We start from the raw sequence: 19,742 nt of genomic DNA, 5'->3' as shown, positions 1-19,742 counted from the left end.
AGTGACGGGCGCCGTGTCTGAGCTTTGCCCACACCTATTGGCGAAGCACAAAGCATCACCCTATCAAACTGACACGCCAGCGATATTTCTTATAAATTCTGCCAGGGGTCTCATGATGGATTTAAATTAAAAAAAAAAGCAAAAGAAGCACTTGTAGCGTGAAATTCTAAATCAAAAAATTGAAGACCCAGCACACATTGCTGAATGTTTTCTCCAGACAACAATGCTCAATTGTGAATGTTTCGCATTTGAGCTGCAGGAAGCGGCTTCGGTGTTTGTTTGGTCTGACATTGGATTTGTCATTAGAAATATGTGGTTAACAGCAAAGGAGCTGATTTGCATGAGCCTGTTTCCGATTTGTTCACTGCTATGCCTCCTGTCCCCTACATCTTAATCACACCCAGGCGCCCGCCCCATTGCATTACCAGAAAGGAAGTGATGGACGTCCCTCGCCTCGCGCCATGACCCCCTGATAATCCTGTTTCACACACAGGCTCCCCGCAGCACGCAGCACAAAAGCTGCCAGTGTCGCTCTTTACTTCTAGTCGATATTCTGACAGACTTGATCTAGCAAATTAGTATGCTGTGGTAGGGGCGCGACAAAAGACCCTTTTGACACACTCTGAATCGATACAAAGGCCAACAGAGAGCCATTTCACTGGAGTCCTGTTATTTCTCCCCTTTTCATGACCCTCGTCTTTAGCTTTCATGACCTTGTCAAATTTAAAAACATAATGTTGCAAAAAAAAAGTCACTCTGGTACAGAATAATAATAAAAAACAATCCAATCGAGGAGGAATATTTCATGAAAACGTACATACAAAGGGGACGATATTCGGAGAGGACTGCGGTTCTTTTTCGAGACTGGCACCCTCTCTTCAGACAGCAATTCATTTGTCATATCGAATGGGTTTACCCAGGTATGAACTGACTTTTTTTAGTTGTCTGAGTAAACAACACCAGTTCTTTCTTTTGACAAGTCAGTTCTGTTTAGAGTAAAGAACTTCTCTGTCACAAAAGACCTTTATTTCAGAAGTTGTTGTTCTCTAAAGTCGCAGATTCACCTTTGACCTTTGCGATGAAGTCATACCTCCGTCGTCTTTAAACGTGTATGACCTTAAGTGGCTAATACAAAAACAACCGACTTTTTCGTTAAAGTGACCGACAGGTGAATTCACACAAATTAACAAATTAAGATGTCAAATGCTTTTGGCCTCATTCCACTCATTCGGAATGTTGCTTCGAAATGTGAACGACCTGGTCAGTGCATGATTATTTCAAAAGAATCTAAATACATTTAGTACAATAAGCATAGATTTGTAATGAGATGTGCTGTACATTTATGAAAGAAACATAATGTAATGTGGACAGCAAAAAGCAATTGATGACAATGTTTCAATGTATCTGAATCAATGGTAATTACATGGCTGATTCCATTGCGTCCTACACCTTTATGAGCTGCGTTGTGTTATCAGAGACAGGCCAACTCTACATCAATCCCCTTATGGCCAAAAATGTTGTATTAGGGCTCAAGCTGCCAGATACTCTCCCTTCTGAGTGGGATCGGTCAGATTCAAAATATCATAAATTAATGCTCACCCAATATATCGAGTCCTCACACCCTACTGGGCATCATGTTACAATAATTCTCTAACACTTCTAACCATAACTCCCAGCGCAGCCTTTGTGCAAAAAAATGTAGCTTCCTTAGGGCTGTCCAATTGACAAGCAATGTCCATTGACCAGATTCATGTTCATCCATCAGAAAAACAATAATGTAATTGAAACATGAAAGAAAAAGAGAAGGGGGCAATTAGGAAGAAAAGAAACACACACATAATCAGTAACAACAATATGAAAAAGATCAAATGAAATAGCACACAATATACATAAACGAACTAATTGCCATCAAAATCATCGACCTTAAGCTCAAACCATTCTCTTTTGTGTTTTTCAGCATTAAAAATTGTTTCTGGTTGGTCAGAGAACAGAAACCCAATTATATCCTAATAAATCATGAATAATTCATGAGAATAATAAAGGTTAGCCAGGTTAAATAATATACCATCAGTGGAAAGTATTATTTTAAAACTCTGACTAAAGCAACATCTTCTATTCTATTCTATTCTGGGTTTGGTAAAGCGCGACAGCTGCCCCAGCGAAGGGGCGTCCCGGCGCTGAGAGGAGTCACAGAGCCTACCAGGTAGGGGGAGGAGGGAGAGTGAAGAGCTAACCAGAGGGAAACAGGAGGGTCTTGATGGCCTTTCGAAAAGTAGGAAGGCTGTCTAGGGAACGGATGTTGAGGGGCAGAGAATTCCACAGCTTAGGTCCCAAGACCCTAAAAGAGCGACCTCCAGTGCGGCAGAGCTTTGCGCGGGGGACGCTCAAGAGAAGTTGGTTAGAGGAGCAGAGATCACGACCAGGAACATAGGGACTGATGAGATTTTGTAGAAGAGTGGGACTTCCCCGTTTGAAAATTTTGAAGATCGTGATGAGGGCTTTGAATTGAATTCTGGAGTCAACGGGCAGCCAGTGAAGTTTGCGGATGGTAGCTCTGGCTGAGCACCTGCGGGGAAGGCCAACCAAAGCTCTTGCCGCTGCATTTTGCACGCGTTGGAGTCTAGCAATTTCTGCTTTGTTTGCGCCTAGGAGGAGGACATTCGCGTAGTCCAAACGAGAAAGGATAGTCGCTTGGACGATCAGCTGGCGGACCTTCGGGTCGAAAAAGCCAAGTATAGAGCTGAGACTTCTCAGTAGACCTATACAGGTGGCGGCCACCTTCTTGGTGTGAGTCAGGAAGCTGAGTGAGGCGTCCATCGAAACTCCTAGATTTTTTACAAGGGACTTAGGGGGTGGGATGGAACCAAGGGATGACGGCCACCAGTGCTCGTTCCAAAGGCTGGTGTTTCTGCCAAGGAGTAGCACTTCGGTTTTTACCGCGTTCAGCTGTAGGTAGTTATCCGTCATCCATTGTGCCACTGCTGCCAGGCCATTTCTGAACCTGGAGGCCGCGATGGAGAGGCTTTCCGTGAGGGTGATGGCCAACTGGGTGTCGTCGGCATAAGACACCAGCGTCAGCCCCCACTCTTTGGCCACCGCTGCAAGAAGCTGCACGTAAAGGTTGAAGAGGGAAGGGCTCAGCGCTGAGCCCTGAGGAACTCCCTGTGCTATGGGATGGGGTTTGGAAAGAAAGGGAGGGGCTGACACCCGGAAGGATCTGTCCTTAAGGAAGGAGCGGAACCAGGTCAGAGCGAGGCCAGAAACTCCGGTCATCTCCAGACGCTTAAGAAGGATGTCATGGGATACCGTGTCAAAGGCTGCGCTGAGGTCGAGAAGAATCAGCGCAGCACTCTGACCGGAATCTAAGATCGTCCGGAGATATTCGGAGGTGGCCAGAAGGGCAGACTCTGTGCTGTGGCCTGGTCTGAACCCATTTTGGGATGGGTCAAGGATGTCATTCAGGTCCACATGTTTGGAGAGGACGCCGTTAACGTGGGCCTCTGCAATTTTAGACAGCCAAGGGAGTAAGGATATGGGTCGGAAGTTTTCCGGCTTAGTTGGGTCCAGGGAGGGTTTTTTGATAATGGGTGACACCCATGCCTGTTTCCAGGCTGCCGGGACAGTGGCGGACGAGAAAGAGAGGTTGAGTATGTCAGTCATGGGAGGCAGGAAGACGTCAAGCGAGTCCATGAAGCGGGTAGGGCTCATAGGGTCCGCAGGGGAGCCTGATTTCACCTTTCTGCACAGTTTGATCAGGTCATCAGAAGAGATGTCAGGGATTTGAGTAAGAGGGGTGAAGTTGGGGGTGAAATTGGTGGGTTTGATAGGGTTAAGGGGGTGCTGAGAGAAGGTTTTGTAAATATTCTGAACTTTCTCTACGAAGTATGTAGCGAGTTGCTCACATTGTTCAGCGGATGCAATACTGGGGGACGGTGACCTGGTGCTCTGAAGTTCTTGGACTAGTTTGAAGATTATTTTTGCAGGGTTTGGACTCGAGTTGATTTTGTCAGCATAGAAAGCTGCACGAGCCGTGCGGATAGCATTTTGATACGATTTAAGTTTCAATGTGTAGTTGGTTTTGTCCTTACAGTCAAAGTCTTTTCTCCATAGCCGCTCAGCTTTTTTGCATTCCTTGCGCATAGCTTTGAGAGTGTCATTGTACCAGGGGTTGGAGGGTGTACTACGTCCTTTGGTCAATTTAGCTGGGATAAGAGTGTCAAGTCCACCCGTGATCCAGTTATTAAAGGCGTTATAGGTCGTATTAATGTCTTGGTTGGCTTCCCGATGGAATTCCCCTAGGGTGTCGTGGAAGACGGCAGTGGATAGTTTATGCCATGGTCTTTTAAGGCGGCGGGTAGATTCACTTTTGTTCGGTTGTCCAAAGACTAGGATAGTCAGTTTAATGAGATAGTGGTCCGTCCATCCCATTGGTATGGGCATCTCTGTAGTGGCCTCTTGAATGTTGGTAAAGACTGGGCCCAGGGTATGTCCAGCTAGATGAGTGGGGGCCTGGATGAGGGAATTAAGTTGTAGGGCAGAAAGATCAGTGAGGAGGTTTTCAATAGTGTGGCCATTAGATGAGTCAAAATGGAGGTTGAGGTCGCCCAAGATGGTAAAATTAGCAGATTTGGTCACAAGTGCGGTTGTCATCTCGAGGAGGGCGTCAATGAACCTGGAAGCAGGGCCAGGTGGGCGGTAGATGTAAAGACCAGACATTGTGAAGTGTGGGCTAGTTGTAATTTTAAAGCGGGCGCATTGACAGTCAGGAAGAACTTCTTTAATAAATGAGCAGGTGAATTGCTTTTTGTAAATTACCGCTATACCACCGCCTCTCGTATCGCGATTTATAGTTGACATATGGTAGTCATCTGGGAGCGTAAGGTTGGGAATGGCAGACGCGCCATCCCGCAGCCAGGTTCCGCAGAGGAAGAGAATGTCAGGGTTCTCATCCAGTATGAGGGAGTTGACCTCAAGATGGTGTTTGGTGAGCGACCTGACATTAAGTTGAAATATCGTGAGGGGAAAGGTGGTAGGTGCTCGTCGTTTTTCTTGAATGAGACATGGGCTGGCAGCGGTGAAGTGGCAAGAGTTACATTGGAGTTTCGTGTGGCCAAGGATGCCAGTCACGTCAATACATCTTTGTCCAGGGTTTAAGGCAAAGAGATCTTCTCGATTGTACCGTAAGGGCGCCTGAGGCAAAGTTTGACCAGGGGGACTAGAGAAAGGCGATGTCGTGGCGATGACGGGCACAGACGGGCTTGCCTTAGGCGCGCCTTCGGCGCGCAAACGGCGCGCCCGCTGCGCCCGTCCGCTGCGCGTACGGTACATGCACATTCTAAATAGCGAGGGCTAGAGGTCTGGGGGCGTGGCCTCAGAGTGGGCGTGGCCTCAGAGTGGGCGAGGCCTCGGAGTGGGTGAGGCCTCAGAGTGGGCGTGGCCTCAGACAATCTTAACAAAAGTTATTCTTCTAAAAGTGACTTCACTGTCATCAAATCCTCAGGCCTCTCTTTAAAAAGAATTTAAGGGGCATCAAGCATCATCAATGAATAACATTTAAAAAACAGCAAAAAAGTAAATTGTTGAAGATACAAATGTGTTAATTTACTGAGTATACAATTTAAGCGAATAGTCTATTAAATGTCTCACCCTAAATAAGTAATTTCATTTTCCATAGTCATATGACACAAAATTGATCAACTAACTACCCTTAAATCATACAAGTAATTTTATGTAAAAAATCACAGGAAACTGTGGGACACTTTTCATTTCACAATACCTTCAAAATAAAACGAGTCTACACATTTTCTTAGTAATGGAAGTAATATATAGGTAATAGCTCTTAAGCATGGTTAAACCCCCATATGGAAGGTCCAGTTCAATGATGACAGAATGTAAGCCGAAAAACCCTTAGCTATATTGCACTCACTTAAAATCCACTCACATATTATTCATTTAAAAAAAGTAAAACTTTTAAGTTCTATTTTTTAAAGATAATCAATCAATTGGTTTTGCGTGCAAGTTTCAATGTATACGGTACCAGTTTTGAAGGAACCAGTTCTTTGTGCCTTTGATAGGGGTAAACTATGAAAAGTAGAAGTTGTAGACAGTCATTTGAATTTGTAAGAGTAGAAATATATACATAGATTAAAAATTGTATAGCTCGGATGGTAGATAATAGCGACTTATCAAGTGCTAATGCACATTTTTCTTTTTGCTATGCATTTCTCATATTAAAATGCATACTTTACTTTTGATCTCCTTTTATGCATAGCAGCGTCTGACTTCACAAAGCTGTGAGAAGCCAATCCTAATGGTCATATAAGACTTAAATTATAGCATACCTCCTTATCAACAGATAGTAAAATGCCAAAATCAAGTTTGCTCTAATACGAAAAGAGTTTAGCTAAAAACGCAAAGGATTATATTATCATTCTAACACAACAATTATTAATCTAGTAAGAGCATTATAAATGCTCTTTTGTTTTCATCCTCGGATTCAAAAGTGATCAAGTGGTTTAAAGAGTACTTAACTTCTTTATTCCCAACCCAGTGGAGTCAGTTAAAATTTGTACCCAAGGATACTAAAAATAATTGTAATATGGTATTGAATGTCTGGTGAACAAAGAACATCAATTCAGTTACTCTCTCCATGTAATTTAAAGATAAATGTACACACCTAGACTAAAAATCAATAACTGGAGAATTTACTATATTTCTTTAGTAAATCAAAAACTAGACAATTATTGTTAACCATTTGGATTCTTAGGAAACACTGATAGAGTATCATAAATACTATTGTAGTGATCACTCATATAGCACAAATATAATAATGAAGGGACAGTACACAGTTGTGATGAGGCATGATGAGGCAATAGAACATATTCCGGTCAATAGCAAATAAGGGTGAAGATCTGAAGTTATAAAAACGTACTCAACACTAACAACAAATGTAAGCTATTAGTCAAAGCTGTCAAACACTGCTTCAAACCATTTCCACCACGGTCAATTCCTCAGAGAAATCAATTGACTTTAATGAATAGTTATTAAAAATGGAAATAGACTCAACAAAGACAACTCCACCAACCATGCTACAAAAAATCTTAAATTACCTGGCATAGCCCTTCCTCGCACTCCTTCAAATATTGACAATACAAGCCTTGACTACCATTCTAGACTCTCTAAAAGCAACCTCCTAGGATGGTGATTTAATTTGCCTGTTATTAAATCCCTGCTTTCTGATGCTTTTACACAAATATTATTTATTATCTACACCTTTCTTTTCACAGATATCTTCAACATGACTAGTGTAATTGCTGTGCGACACAAAAAGTTCAACCTCAATCCAGAAGAGCGCTGTAACTACCACTTCATCACGTGTTCCACTTATAGGGTAAATTCTTGAAAGAGCAGTTATTGATCACTTTCAAGAACACCTTGATATTCATAATCTCCTCCACCCCTACCTATGTGGGGTTTGCTACTACTGGAGTACAGAGGCTTAATGCAGTTGAAGCTGCTCGATCTGTCAGGGGCCTTTGATACCATCAACCAACAAGCTGTACGTGAAATTGTCAAATCACACACTCTAGTTACCAACACAGACTTATAATAGTTAACCTTATATATAAATGACAGAAAACAATTTATACAGGCAGAATCCTTTAGATCTGTACTATTTCTTGCCTATTCTTATTTCCATTGTGTTCAATTTGTACATGGAGCCAGTGAGTGTACTACTCTGCCAAGAACTCTTTGCTAAATTCCAACAGTGCCAAAAACCAACCATACATTTTGTCATCATCTAACAACATCCTAAAACAAAGATGATGCAGAGGGCCAAACTGGGAACCGAACCTGGCCCTGGCAATCTGCTCGGCCTGCCCCCCAGGGGTGAATGGGGTGCAGCCAAGCAGTTTGCGAGGGCCGGTATCGGACAATTTTTGTTACAGGGGGCCGATGTTGCTGACCCCTGCCCCCCACCCTAGCGGCCCACCGGGGAAACGCCTGGTGCCCTCTACGTCCAGTCCGGCCCTGATGATGCATGTGCAGCTTTCAAATATGGAATTCTGCAGTGTATATGAGGATCAACCCCAATAATATGAGGCTTGTTCTCATAAATTCCCATTTAATGCTATCTGGTCTTCAAGGCTCATATCAGGTAAAAGATGTAATCTTTAGGGCCCCAGCCAACATTACTTCAAACTATCAAGGCTTTAATCTGTTTATAAACTTCGGGTCCACAGTTAGGTCCTTGTCTTTCTACACATCAACAGAAGCAACTCACATGTCTCCCAGAGTCCTCATTGACACTAGTCAGAGAAGTCTGGACTACAGTGGCTTAACTAATCACCAACAAAAGGAAGGTTTGGAACCATCCTCTCTACTATGAAAAGGCTGCATTAACACAGGTATGTATGTTGCAATATTGTAGCCAAAAGATCAACCTGCAAAAAGATAGCATCCCCAAACTATTGCGATGTCACTCAGATACATATATAGAGGGAAATATAGATTTACTATTTTTAAATCCATATTGTCTTATAATTACATTATACTCGCCAATACTGTGGATGCAATATTTTATACTTTTCTGTATGTAGAGTGAGACTTTGGAATTACCTTTTGTAGACCTTTCTTTGCACCTCAGACATGCTCTTTCAGTGGTGCAATTCAGGAAAGATGTTTAAACCCACATCTTCATAATCTTCGTACTATCTTAGACTGAACCCATTTCCTCATCCACCGCACCACCAGTGGTGGGCGGCATGACTAGCCGGTGGAATGGCAGGCGCGCAAGGGGGCGCTGGGTTGCACAATACAAAAAAAATCAAAATAAACTAAAATATAGACTTACCTTGCCGCTGGGTCCTGCGGTTCTGCTCCTGCTCTCCTTGTGGCACTCGAGGAACAGGAAGTCAGGAAGAACATGGTTTTGAGCGTCCTAGTTTGATGCTCAATCAGGGAATGGGGGCCTGGGCATGTTCTCCACGCAGGCTGTTATGCAGCCTGCATGGAGAAAGAGAAAGTGCACATGACTGGTTTGGGGGGCCCAAGAGGGCCGAGTAAACAGTCTTTGTGCCCTCAGGAGTGGGCAAAACACTCCTCCCCTGCCCTGCTCCGAAAAGCAGAGCAGCCCCGCCCACCCACACACAAAAGAAACATAAAATGATAATAACTCATAGTTATTATCATTTTAAATTCCTTTACTTCACTGCTCTAAAAGTGGGGCGATGCTCCTCTGCCACAGTGGAGGAGCTGCCACTGCTCACCGCACCATGATGTTGTATTTTGTCTATATTTTTACACTCTTGCTGTCCTGGGTTTTTATTCAAATAAACATGCATGTCATGGGCGAGGTATGAGCCTTACAACACCTCTTTCCCCAGTAAAATAAAGAGTATTAAAAGTGTGAAGGAGAAATTAAATGGACATTATCAATGAGAGTTGACAGTTTCCTGGTACATAATTTATAAAGCACTACCGAAGGAGTTAAGTAGGAGCTGGAAACTTCACAAACTCACAATTTACAGGCAGCCCTCCATTGACCGACTGCCCGTAAGCATCTGGGTACAGATTGACATTCACACAACAATCTGTTCTAAGAGCCTGCAGTCCTTCCAAAAAACATAATCAAGGCACATAGTTATAAATCCTCTGTGCTCATGGGCTTTTCCCACTATTCTGCTCCCTGGCTGAAATCAAGCAACTATAACCTGGCCATGGTGGAAGTAAATGTATGGAAGATGCTTCCAGCATCACTTAGACCTGAGGAAGTACAGCTCAGTTTTAGGTCGATATGCCATACTGACAGAACATTCACACACCATCCAGCAAATGTCCAATGTAGGTCAAGAAGAACAGATCCAAGATTTTTAGGAAATTCAGTTAAGATAAATGAGCACAAAAAGGACCTAAGCGAAATGCATGTTCAAAGCCAGTGGTTGTCTTATAAATTGGCATCTCCGTTTCTCCCTATAACTATATTTGATAACAGTGAATAATAATGTAGCGTTCTATGATTATATCCTACTGTATACCTCAGTCTGAATTGATTGGTTATTCCTTCTTGGATGCAAATAGAAATTCAGCTGGAACTGGCATTACAAATAAGGGTGGGAATACCTGGAAGACTTTTGTGTAGCGTATTGACACAGAATTTCCTAAAATGCTGCAGGATTATGCTTGAATTAGCAGAGAAGAATAATTCTGCGTTTAGCGCTATTTCTTACGAATAAAATACACTCTTGCATCCAAAATGGACGTGGGGATGCATTGTGTGTTAAGAAATAGCCCAAAGTACAACAGAACACAAATATTGAGCACTAATTGTACTCTGGAGTAGTATTTTCCTGCAACGCACTCCTGCCATCTAGCACTATTTTCTTAGCGCAAAATACACCCTTGAGTGCAAAATGGACAAAGGATGCATTTTCCACTAAAAATCAGTACTAAAGGCGGGAGAACATGAATAGCTAGCATGGACGGTCGCTCACACTCGCTAAATGTGTCCTCATGTAGAATTTTCCCCCCAAACTACTCATAATCATGAAAGCAAAAGTAATGCTCTATTACTTGCAGGTAATCTTCATTACTCCGGGTCACATTGTCCTCGTCCCATTCATTAACAAATAGGAGATAACCATCTCCAGGCAGAAAAAAAGACCAGAGGAATGCTGGGACCCTAACCCTGCCCCTCCCACTGGGAATACATAACCAGCATTTACCCAGCATTCCGCCTGAACCACCAGGCCCCCACAGGAAGACAGGCAGTCAGGGAGGGAGGGCTGGGCTTATGAATGAGACGAGGACAACGGGACCCGGGGTAATGAAGTTTACCGGTAAGTAATAGAGCATTAACCCCAGGTCCCATATGTCCTCGTCCCATTCATTAAGAAAGTGGAGAATACCAAAGCAGAAAAGCCGGCATTCCAAACGTACAAGCACACCCAGGAAACCACACCAAAAGCAGCTACCCAAGGAAAGCAAAAAAAGGGGGGACTGCAGGAAACAACAGGCAGAGCACCCAGACAGAAAAGCACGCCACCAAAGCAGGAAAGCACCCAGTAAAACAAAAAGGAGACAACCAAGCTGAAGAATAGGACAACCCACAGAGAGCAGGCAGCACACACTATGAGCCCCCGCCCCCTCCCGAACGAACAAGGAGGGAGGAGAAAATGCCAAATAAAAAAACCAACAGAGGCCGCCCACCTCAAAACGACAGCAAGGAGGCCACACAATAAGAAGAACAACCCCAGCAGCCCAACAGGCCAGCAAGCCAGAACAGGCCAGCAGGGACACAACCAAGGACCAGAAACCACGACCAAGGAAAACAGAAGGCGACAGCCACAACAAGGATGCAGCCAACCAGAGAAACTGAAAACAGAGCACCCAGGCCAACCAAAGGGAAACCCCAACCTGCCAAATAGATGAGAAGCATGCCAAAAAGGCGACCAGGCCAAAAAAGGAAGCCGAAAAGGAGACACCCAAAAGAGACCCCGAAGACAAAGCCCCAGAAGGGAAACAGGCGCCAAAGCAACCGACAACCGGACCGCAGCGGACCAGAGATGATGAAGTCCCAACAGGACACGGCCAAGGGAACCCAACATATGTAGTTGACATACCTAGCACCACCAGGGAGGCACAGAGGACCTGGCGGCAGCACAGACTGAGCCTCAACCACACCGGAACAAGAAAAAGGAAAGAGTTCAGGGCCAGCCAACAGGGCGCAGGCACAACCCAAAGGACCACCCAAGGACAGGACCACCCAGACCAAACCAGGAAGGAGGAAAGTATCGGCCAGGCACCTGTGCCCCCCAACCAGAACAAACCAGCCCCCAGAGAGCCTAGAGGACAAAACCCCCGAAAACCCCCAGAGGAGGACCAGGTCCCAGAAAAGAAGAGCCAGCACCAACCACCAGAGCTGCCAGACGACAACCCGGGAGGTGGAGCCACTCAGAGGGCCCAGGAGCAGGCCACAGCCAGCAAAGGCCAAGGCACACACAAGAAATGGGGGGAACAGGAATAAAACCCCAGGAACGGTGCCCCACAAGGCCCACAGAGCCAGCAGGGAGCAGGCCCGCGACCCCCAACAGAAACCAGCCTTCGAAAGAACAAAAGACCAACCCGGAGGAAAAGACAGCCCGACCCAAACCAAACAGAAAAGGACAAAGAATGAGCGAGAGACCAGAATCCCAGGAGGCCAAACGCCCCACAGGGAACCAGGCTGCAACCGAACCAAGGCCCAACGTGAAACCCCAGAGCAGCAGAAGCAGGGGAGGCCAACCCTAAAGGCCACAAAGACAAGGGCACACGTCAATGGCAAAAGAACAAGCCAACCAGAGACGCCTCCAGAGAGACCAGGCAGACAGCTCACCAAACAACAGAGGGGCCAGCAAAGACCAGGGACCAACATCCCGGAATCGCTCAGGCCCGGAAGGGGCGGGACAGGACCAATGGCCACAACCCAGAAACCCACAACCCCAAGGGTAAGGAAAACAAGCCCACAACAGCCAGCCAAGCCAGAGAGGCAACAGAAGCCAAGACGGAAGTCAAACAGACCGCATAGGCACACAAACACCACGGCCCAGCATGCACCAAGGGCGGGCAGGTGCAGTGAAAAACTCCCCAGGGCAGAGGACCATAAAACAGACTCAACCAGCTGCAACAGCTGCAAAGAGGAACCAGGAAGCCAGGGCCAAAGCCAAGCGACCCACCCAGGCAAGAGGACCCTGCTGCTCAATTTGCACCCAGGAGAAGCCCACGCAGTGCACAGGCCGAAGCAAAGGGCAGGGAGGCCGACAGAGACCCCTGGCACAGAGCCAAAGGCCACACAGCAGGTCAGACAAAAACAAAAGTGAGGCAATAGCCAAAGAAAAACAGAGCGGCTGGCAGAGAAACAACAGACGGGAACTGGAGGAAGCAGAGAAGCCAGAAACACAAGCAGCACCAGGCCCCGGACAACCAGCATCAAGGAGGGCTGACGGCAAAAGTGGCAAGAAAAACCCCACAGGACCGCACCCTGACATTGGAGGGCAGGGGGCACGCTGGCCGACAAACACACACTGGGACCAGGACCCGAGGGAGCATGGAGGGAAGACAGGAGTGGGTGGACAGGCAAAAACAGGCCCAGACCGAACCACAAAGCCAAAATGGCAGGAACACCCCCAAGCTCGCAAGCACTGCGACCCGACCAAAAAGGGACCAGCCAACCAACAGGCAGGGAGCACACAAGCCAGGACACCAGGACCAGGTAAGGGGACCGGCAACGCCAGGCAAAACAAAGCCCCGAGCCAGCACAAAAGCCACAGCCAGCGAAACCAAGAATGCACAGCCGGAGTCCAAGTCGAACCAGCCGCCAGCCGGCAGACCAGGCGCGACTGGAGACAACCCCGGACACGCCAACTCAGAAGCATAGAACACCAGGACCCCACACAAGCATGCACAAGGCCAGATACAGCCCAGGGGCAAAGACGGCGGGAAGACTGCCCAGCCATAAGAAGAGCTAAAGAAGGAGGAGCGCCGGGGCAACCAGGCAAGACAGCAAAAACCCGAAGCCCAACAACATCCAAAGAAAACCCAGCAGAACCAGGCAGGAAATGCGGGCATCCAACCAGGGGTGAACAAAGCCCGCAAAGAGAACAGTGGGCAAGAGCATGCCCCGGAGTGCACGCAAGGGAGGATGAGACCCCCCAGGAGCAAGAACAGGTGAACAACGACAAGCGGAGCAAGCCCAGCATAGAAAGGAACCAGCAGCCACCAGACACGAGCAAGCAAAGCTGCAGCGGCAGCCAAAAAACCACTGGCGTGCCAAGTCAGGAAACCCAGAGAGCGCACAGGCAAGGACCCGGGCCGAGGAAGGTGACCGACAGGTGCCGAAAACCCACAGGGGCAGGAAAGCCCAGGCGGCCCACCACCCGGGCACCAACCAGGCCTGACCCCGCCAAAGACCTGAGACCAGACAAGACCAGGAGCCCACAGGGAGGAAAGGCTGGAGATGGAAAACAGGTACAAGGCCAAGCAACTATACCATGCACCCAGGCGGACCCCGATAGGGAGAACAGTGGAGAAGAGGGGAGACCAGGCGCCAACAACCAGGACACAGCACAAGCGAAAAACAGACTGGCCCATACAGAAAGGGCATGAACCCCAGACACCCAGGGACTACCAGAAAGAGGAAGCACACCTCCACACGGAACACACCCAGGAGACATGAACAACCCCCAAGCCCATGGCGCACCACCATCCACCATGCCAGGGCTGGAGGAGCAACCAGCCCGGGCTGCGGGCACACCAGGGGCAGCAAATACCAACCCTCAGGTAATAGCCAGGCGATGAGGGGTCGGGACACCACAGCCACCAATGGAAAACCAGAGGCAGAGCCCCAGATGCCCCACACACCAAAGAACAGAGAAGAGCAGGAGCGCAACGTACACCAGCCACAAAAACTGCACCAAATCACAGGAAAGACGGTGCACAGGCCACAACAAGAACCAGAGCCACAAACTTCCCAAAGGAAAATGGAACTGGCGCAAACAGGACCCGAAGTGACCAGAGGCAGCACCCCAACAACAGCCACGCCACAGGAGGACACATACACCTGGCAGAAGCTGGATTCAGAAAAGGGGATGCAGCAGCAGTAACCCCTGATCTCGTAGCACTGCAGACGGACCAGATTACAGGTGAAGCCAGCCCCAACTGCAAGGCTGTGGCCAGCACTCACCAAAGCAATCCAGGCAAAACACGCTGTTGTCAGAAACAGTCAAGCGCCAGCAAAGTCACTACCTAAAAAATAGCCGGGGCAGCCCCAAAGAAGCAAGGGGAACGAATCCAAGAGCGGCAGATAATGCAGCAGGCAAACACATGGACCCCGCCAATGAACCCACTGGATCCAGGAACAGGGAGACGCAGTGAAAAATAAATAAAACAAGTTTCGTTGCCCACGCTGCATCACATTTGGCGATGCAGAGTGGGCAACGAAATTCGGTTTTTTTTTTCCGATACTTAACTCTAATTGTCCTTATCCCGTATTTTACATACCCCCCACCCTGACCCTCCCAGGCCTGCCTGACGTCACCGCCCCAGTATAACGCCCTGCACGGGCCGTGCCTGTACAAAGTACAATGCACACAGGAATTCTGGGAGACTTAGGAGGTGAAAACATAAAGAAAGGTCTAATGACCAAAGGTAGCCATGTTGCAAGGAACATAACTTCACTACATTACTCACTATCTCAGTTCCTAAAGTTTTGCATATTTGTGGATTGTAATGCAATTACAAATAAGTCCAACTGTCCAACTGTAATGTCACTGTTCAATCTACATGGTAAATCCATAATTGATGTACCCCATTGTGTATTGTCTCGTTGCTTCAGGGCCAATATCTCCCATTATTGTGCAGCACCCAGTTGCTGCCCAGGTAGCTTGGCGCTATTTAAATATCAATACAAGGAAACAACAAGGTAACACAGCCTTTTAAACCCATATAATGAGCAAAATTAAAATAGGTAATAATTGTGCCTTTTTTTGCAGTGCTGCAAAGAAACATTTTATAGTATTCGACGCTATGTAAACTTACTACAGGGGGATGTACTGCTCTTTGAAGACTTTTGGCAGCTCTTTTGCCGTTCAGTATATTATGCTTTCAGGAGACTAGAGCCATAACACTGTAATATCAGAATGAAATGTAACCTTAAGGTTTTTTTTCAGTCAGCTGGAGCAGAATCCCGTATTCAATTGCTTTGCTCTCCACATCACGCCCCCTTTTTCTCACTCTGTCATTCTCCTCACGGTTGGGTGGACATGGCTCAGAAAAAAATCAATAGCCTTCCTACTCCTTTGAGATTTTTTTAGAAACGAATATTTTCCCTCGCAGCAAATCTTTCAAGTACATTACATAAGACGGCGCTTTTATATAAAATGGGAACGTGTCACTTTTTTATATACTAGATTGGGTCAAGAGAGCAGTTGAAACAGAGTCAACCAGAACCTTCGTAAATGAAAGAGGGAAGGGATGCCACCGGACGTTCCCAGGCCTCGCGCCTGACGTCTGCTCACACAGGAGCTCACTGTGTCACTAAGTGCACAGCTCTGTGAAACTTGACACATAAATGTCACACATTTACACATAACTCCCTGCTTTTCTGTCTTGTGTTTTTCATTTCGTCTGTGCGGGTGAAGGAATTCCTTGCAGTTTGGAGGCACGGGGAAAGGTGGGGGCTTAACTGGTACCATGGATTATCAAAACTAACTGTTCTCGTTCAGGACCTTTTAGTGATGGCGTTTCCGATGGTGCAGGTGACATATGTGAAGTGCCACACCTATAGAAATACTTAATGCATTCTGACTAGTTCAACATCCGAGTCCTAGCTTCAACTTGCCATGGCTGTCGTTGGATCGCCCCCTGTCGTCTGCCACGTGATACAGCAACAGCAATAGGTCAGCATCGTGACCCTTGTAGAGTGCCACCCGGCCTCTATTATACTTTGCATGGCTCAGAGGGCCGGGCGCGCCCCGACGGTACAAATAAAGGGCGGGGTGTCCGCTTGTGGCCACTCGGCGATAGCTGTGTGTGCCTCACCTTATTCAGTACATCCTCGCCACGGCCTTGGTGGCCCCCATGCAGCGGACGCCACATCCCTGACGTCAACGCTAGCAGTGGGCGATGGTGTATCACGTGACAGATGGCGGGGTGAATCAGTGACGAGCAGATTCCCTTTACCCATCACAGGTGTGCGATCCCATACTCCAGCATGCGCAGTGCTAGTTGGACTGACGCAAGAGATTTCAGAGGGCCTTATTGGTGGTCTGGGGCTCTATTGCCGCTGTACATTCTATTCGATGTAATAATGTGAGAACACGATAATAGTCTTCCATAAAAATGTACCGCAGTACTTGAAAAAACATATGTCTTACGATGCAGTTAAGTCGTTGTAGCTTCCTAGAATGGACCAGTTCGGAAACTAGGAAATGCTTCGGCAATTTTGGATTAAAAAAGTGCAAACTGTCTGTGCCCATTATCCAACATGAGAGGGGTGATGGTTGTCAAAAGATCAGTCTTTGAGAGAGGAAATGCGTGAAGGGGCATAGCAAAGAGCTGCCTCCTCCCATGCCAAACTACGGACGCATTTAAAGTTGAAGTGCACGAGGTTAAAGACTACCCGCCACCCCCGCCCCCTCCCCTTTGAAGCCTATCATGGGGTTGCAGACATCCATGATTCACCGACTGTAGGGACATGCAAGACTCAGGCCGGTAGGCACGCATGATTTATGGACTAAAGATATGCATGCTTCAGGGCACGTGCACCTAAATGATTGATGCACAAGAGATCGCCAGGATGAAGAGATTGAACCAACTCCCTTATCATTCTAAGGACAAACACTGTTCAAATCTGTAATAAGCATTATCCTGGTAGTAGACACATCTCACATGCAGGGCCCTCAGACATGCACTAGTGACAAGCATGCAGGAGTGAAAGACTGAAAATAGATATATTCTATGCCAAACAGAAGAATGATTCATGGCAGAGACACGTTTCAGTCATATATCAGAGACATGCAAAATTCTGGTCTTGTGGTTACGGGTGATTCATGGACATACGTCATGCATGATTCTGGGCCTATAGACATGCATCCTTTATGGACCAGAGACACGCACGATTCTGGGCCTTTAGACAGGCTTGTTTCATGGACTAGAGTCATGCATAAATTAGACCCCGTAGAAATGCATGATTTATGGAACCGACACATACACGCTTGTGGAATTGTACACAGGCATGAATCCTGGACTTGAGACATATGATTTAAGGACTAAAGACAATCATGGTTTAGGCCGATGAGATGCATGAACCAGGGAAAAGAGAAGGCATGCATGAATCAGGGCTGAAGACGTGAATGATTCAGTGACCGAAACATGAATGTTTCAGGGACCGGAGACATACATAATTCAGAATGACATTGAATACAATGTGACAAGGAGATCACAAGGCATTACCACACCTGTGAAGAGAGTCAACAAGTTACACTGTTTTGCAGCTTTCGAAGTCTATGCAAAATCTATTCCTCTGGCAGTTTTAAGACAATGTGAGGCCGTCCGAGTTAAAAACGCACCCTTATTTAACAAGCATTTTGAAAATGGATTTTGTCTATTTGGAGGTTCACAGATCCTTTCTTCACAATTGCAATTCCATTATGTTCTCCCTGCTGATAATTCCAAAGCTGCAAAGAGTTAGCGAAGGCTATTTTAGAAAGCACTGCTTTTGCTTTCTTATAAATGAGATGGAGAGGATTAAATATTTAAGGTAAAGCTCTGTGAACCAAATGTGCTGCACTTTATAAATCAAACCATTCACTTTCAATTACTAATCGTCCATCTCCTCTTCAGTAGTGGTCTCGCTGCTGAATAGATCAAATGTAACAGTTCCATGTCTATCTGGCCCAGAAGCACAGGTTTGATGTCGTCCTACTTGGGCATTTGCTGCTGTTACTGTCACTGTGGACTTTATGCTTCACAAGTGAACGTCAGAATACATTGAATGGAAGAAAACGTATTATAGTATTGCCGCCTAAGGGCGAAATAGGAAATGGTTTCCATATCCTAAATTGTGATTTACTAATAGGAAATTGCAATTTAAGAACATGCAAAGCCAAGAGTGCGTCCCAAATTCGGGATGCCTCCCTAGGAGGCATCCCGAATTTCCTTGTGCACATGTAAGTGCACATAACACAAAAAAGAAATGCATTTCTAATGCAGTTTTTTATTTTGTACTTGAAGTCGAAGGTAATTGCATTTCCTAAAGGCCCAGTTCGCATTTAGGAAATCCTTTGTTCATGTGCTTTAGGAATCTCAAATAGGTAGTACCTATTTGCGGTTCCTAAATCACAGTTACAATTGCAATTTCTGCGGTGTAAAAATTCCAAATTGCGACCGGTTTTGGCCATTTGTATATCTGTAAAGGCCATTTAGCATTACTTAACAGGCCAAAATAGCAATTTGGCCTTTTAGGAAATGCTAAATGACTATGTTCATCTGGGCCTAAATCCATGTTACTTGCTTTTAATATACTCTTTTAATGTTTAAAGCTGCTTGCAGATGTGATGACCTGTTCTATGTGGTTCATCCAAATTTGCTCTTAAAACGATATTTACAGTGTACATCACCAGGCAGTTAATATAACCGATTATATATCTCATTTGTGTTATCAAGTCACTATGGGTCCTCAGCTTCTGGACCATCCTAATAGACAGAAAATGTTATTAGACATAGTTGGCTCCGTTATAGTGATGGAGCAAGGATTCGCACGTTACGCGACTTGCTTAAATTCAAACCCCTCGCATAACGTTAATATAGTAATCAATCTGTTTCGTTTATTAATTTTGCACTTTTACACTACACGTGGGTGTCCCAGAGACGCTTGCCTATGTGTTTATTAATCCTAACTACGCTTGCAACTGACATGGTCGCTGCTATGTGGGATTTCAGTCTGCGCATGCGTCACTCATACCCATGTGATATGACACACTCGTAGTTCTGGAGGGATTTTTCGCTCATGCGCAGTATTGCTAATATGGCCGCTTTGTTTTTAACATGCTCTCTGCTTGCCACCACTGCTCTGGCTCAGCTATTTATTCCTGCTTAACTCCTAATGCTATAGATATTATAAAGTAAGGGGTGTAGTGCAGCTATTACTGGTATACAGTGTATTCATTTTTTTCTGTGTTTCTAAATTGTTTTCGCTTACTTTTCAT

This window comes from Lissotriton vulgaris, chromosome 3_1 (assembly GCF_964263255.1).
Source record: "Lissotriton vulgaris chromosome 3_1, aLisVul1.2, whole genome shotgun sequence".
Lineage (NCBI taxonomy): Eukaryota > Metazoa > Chordata > Amphibia > Caudata > Salamandridae > Lissotriton > Lissotriton vulgaris.
Note: the sequence above shows the minus strand (reverse complement) of the source record.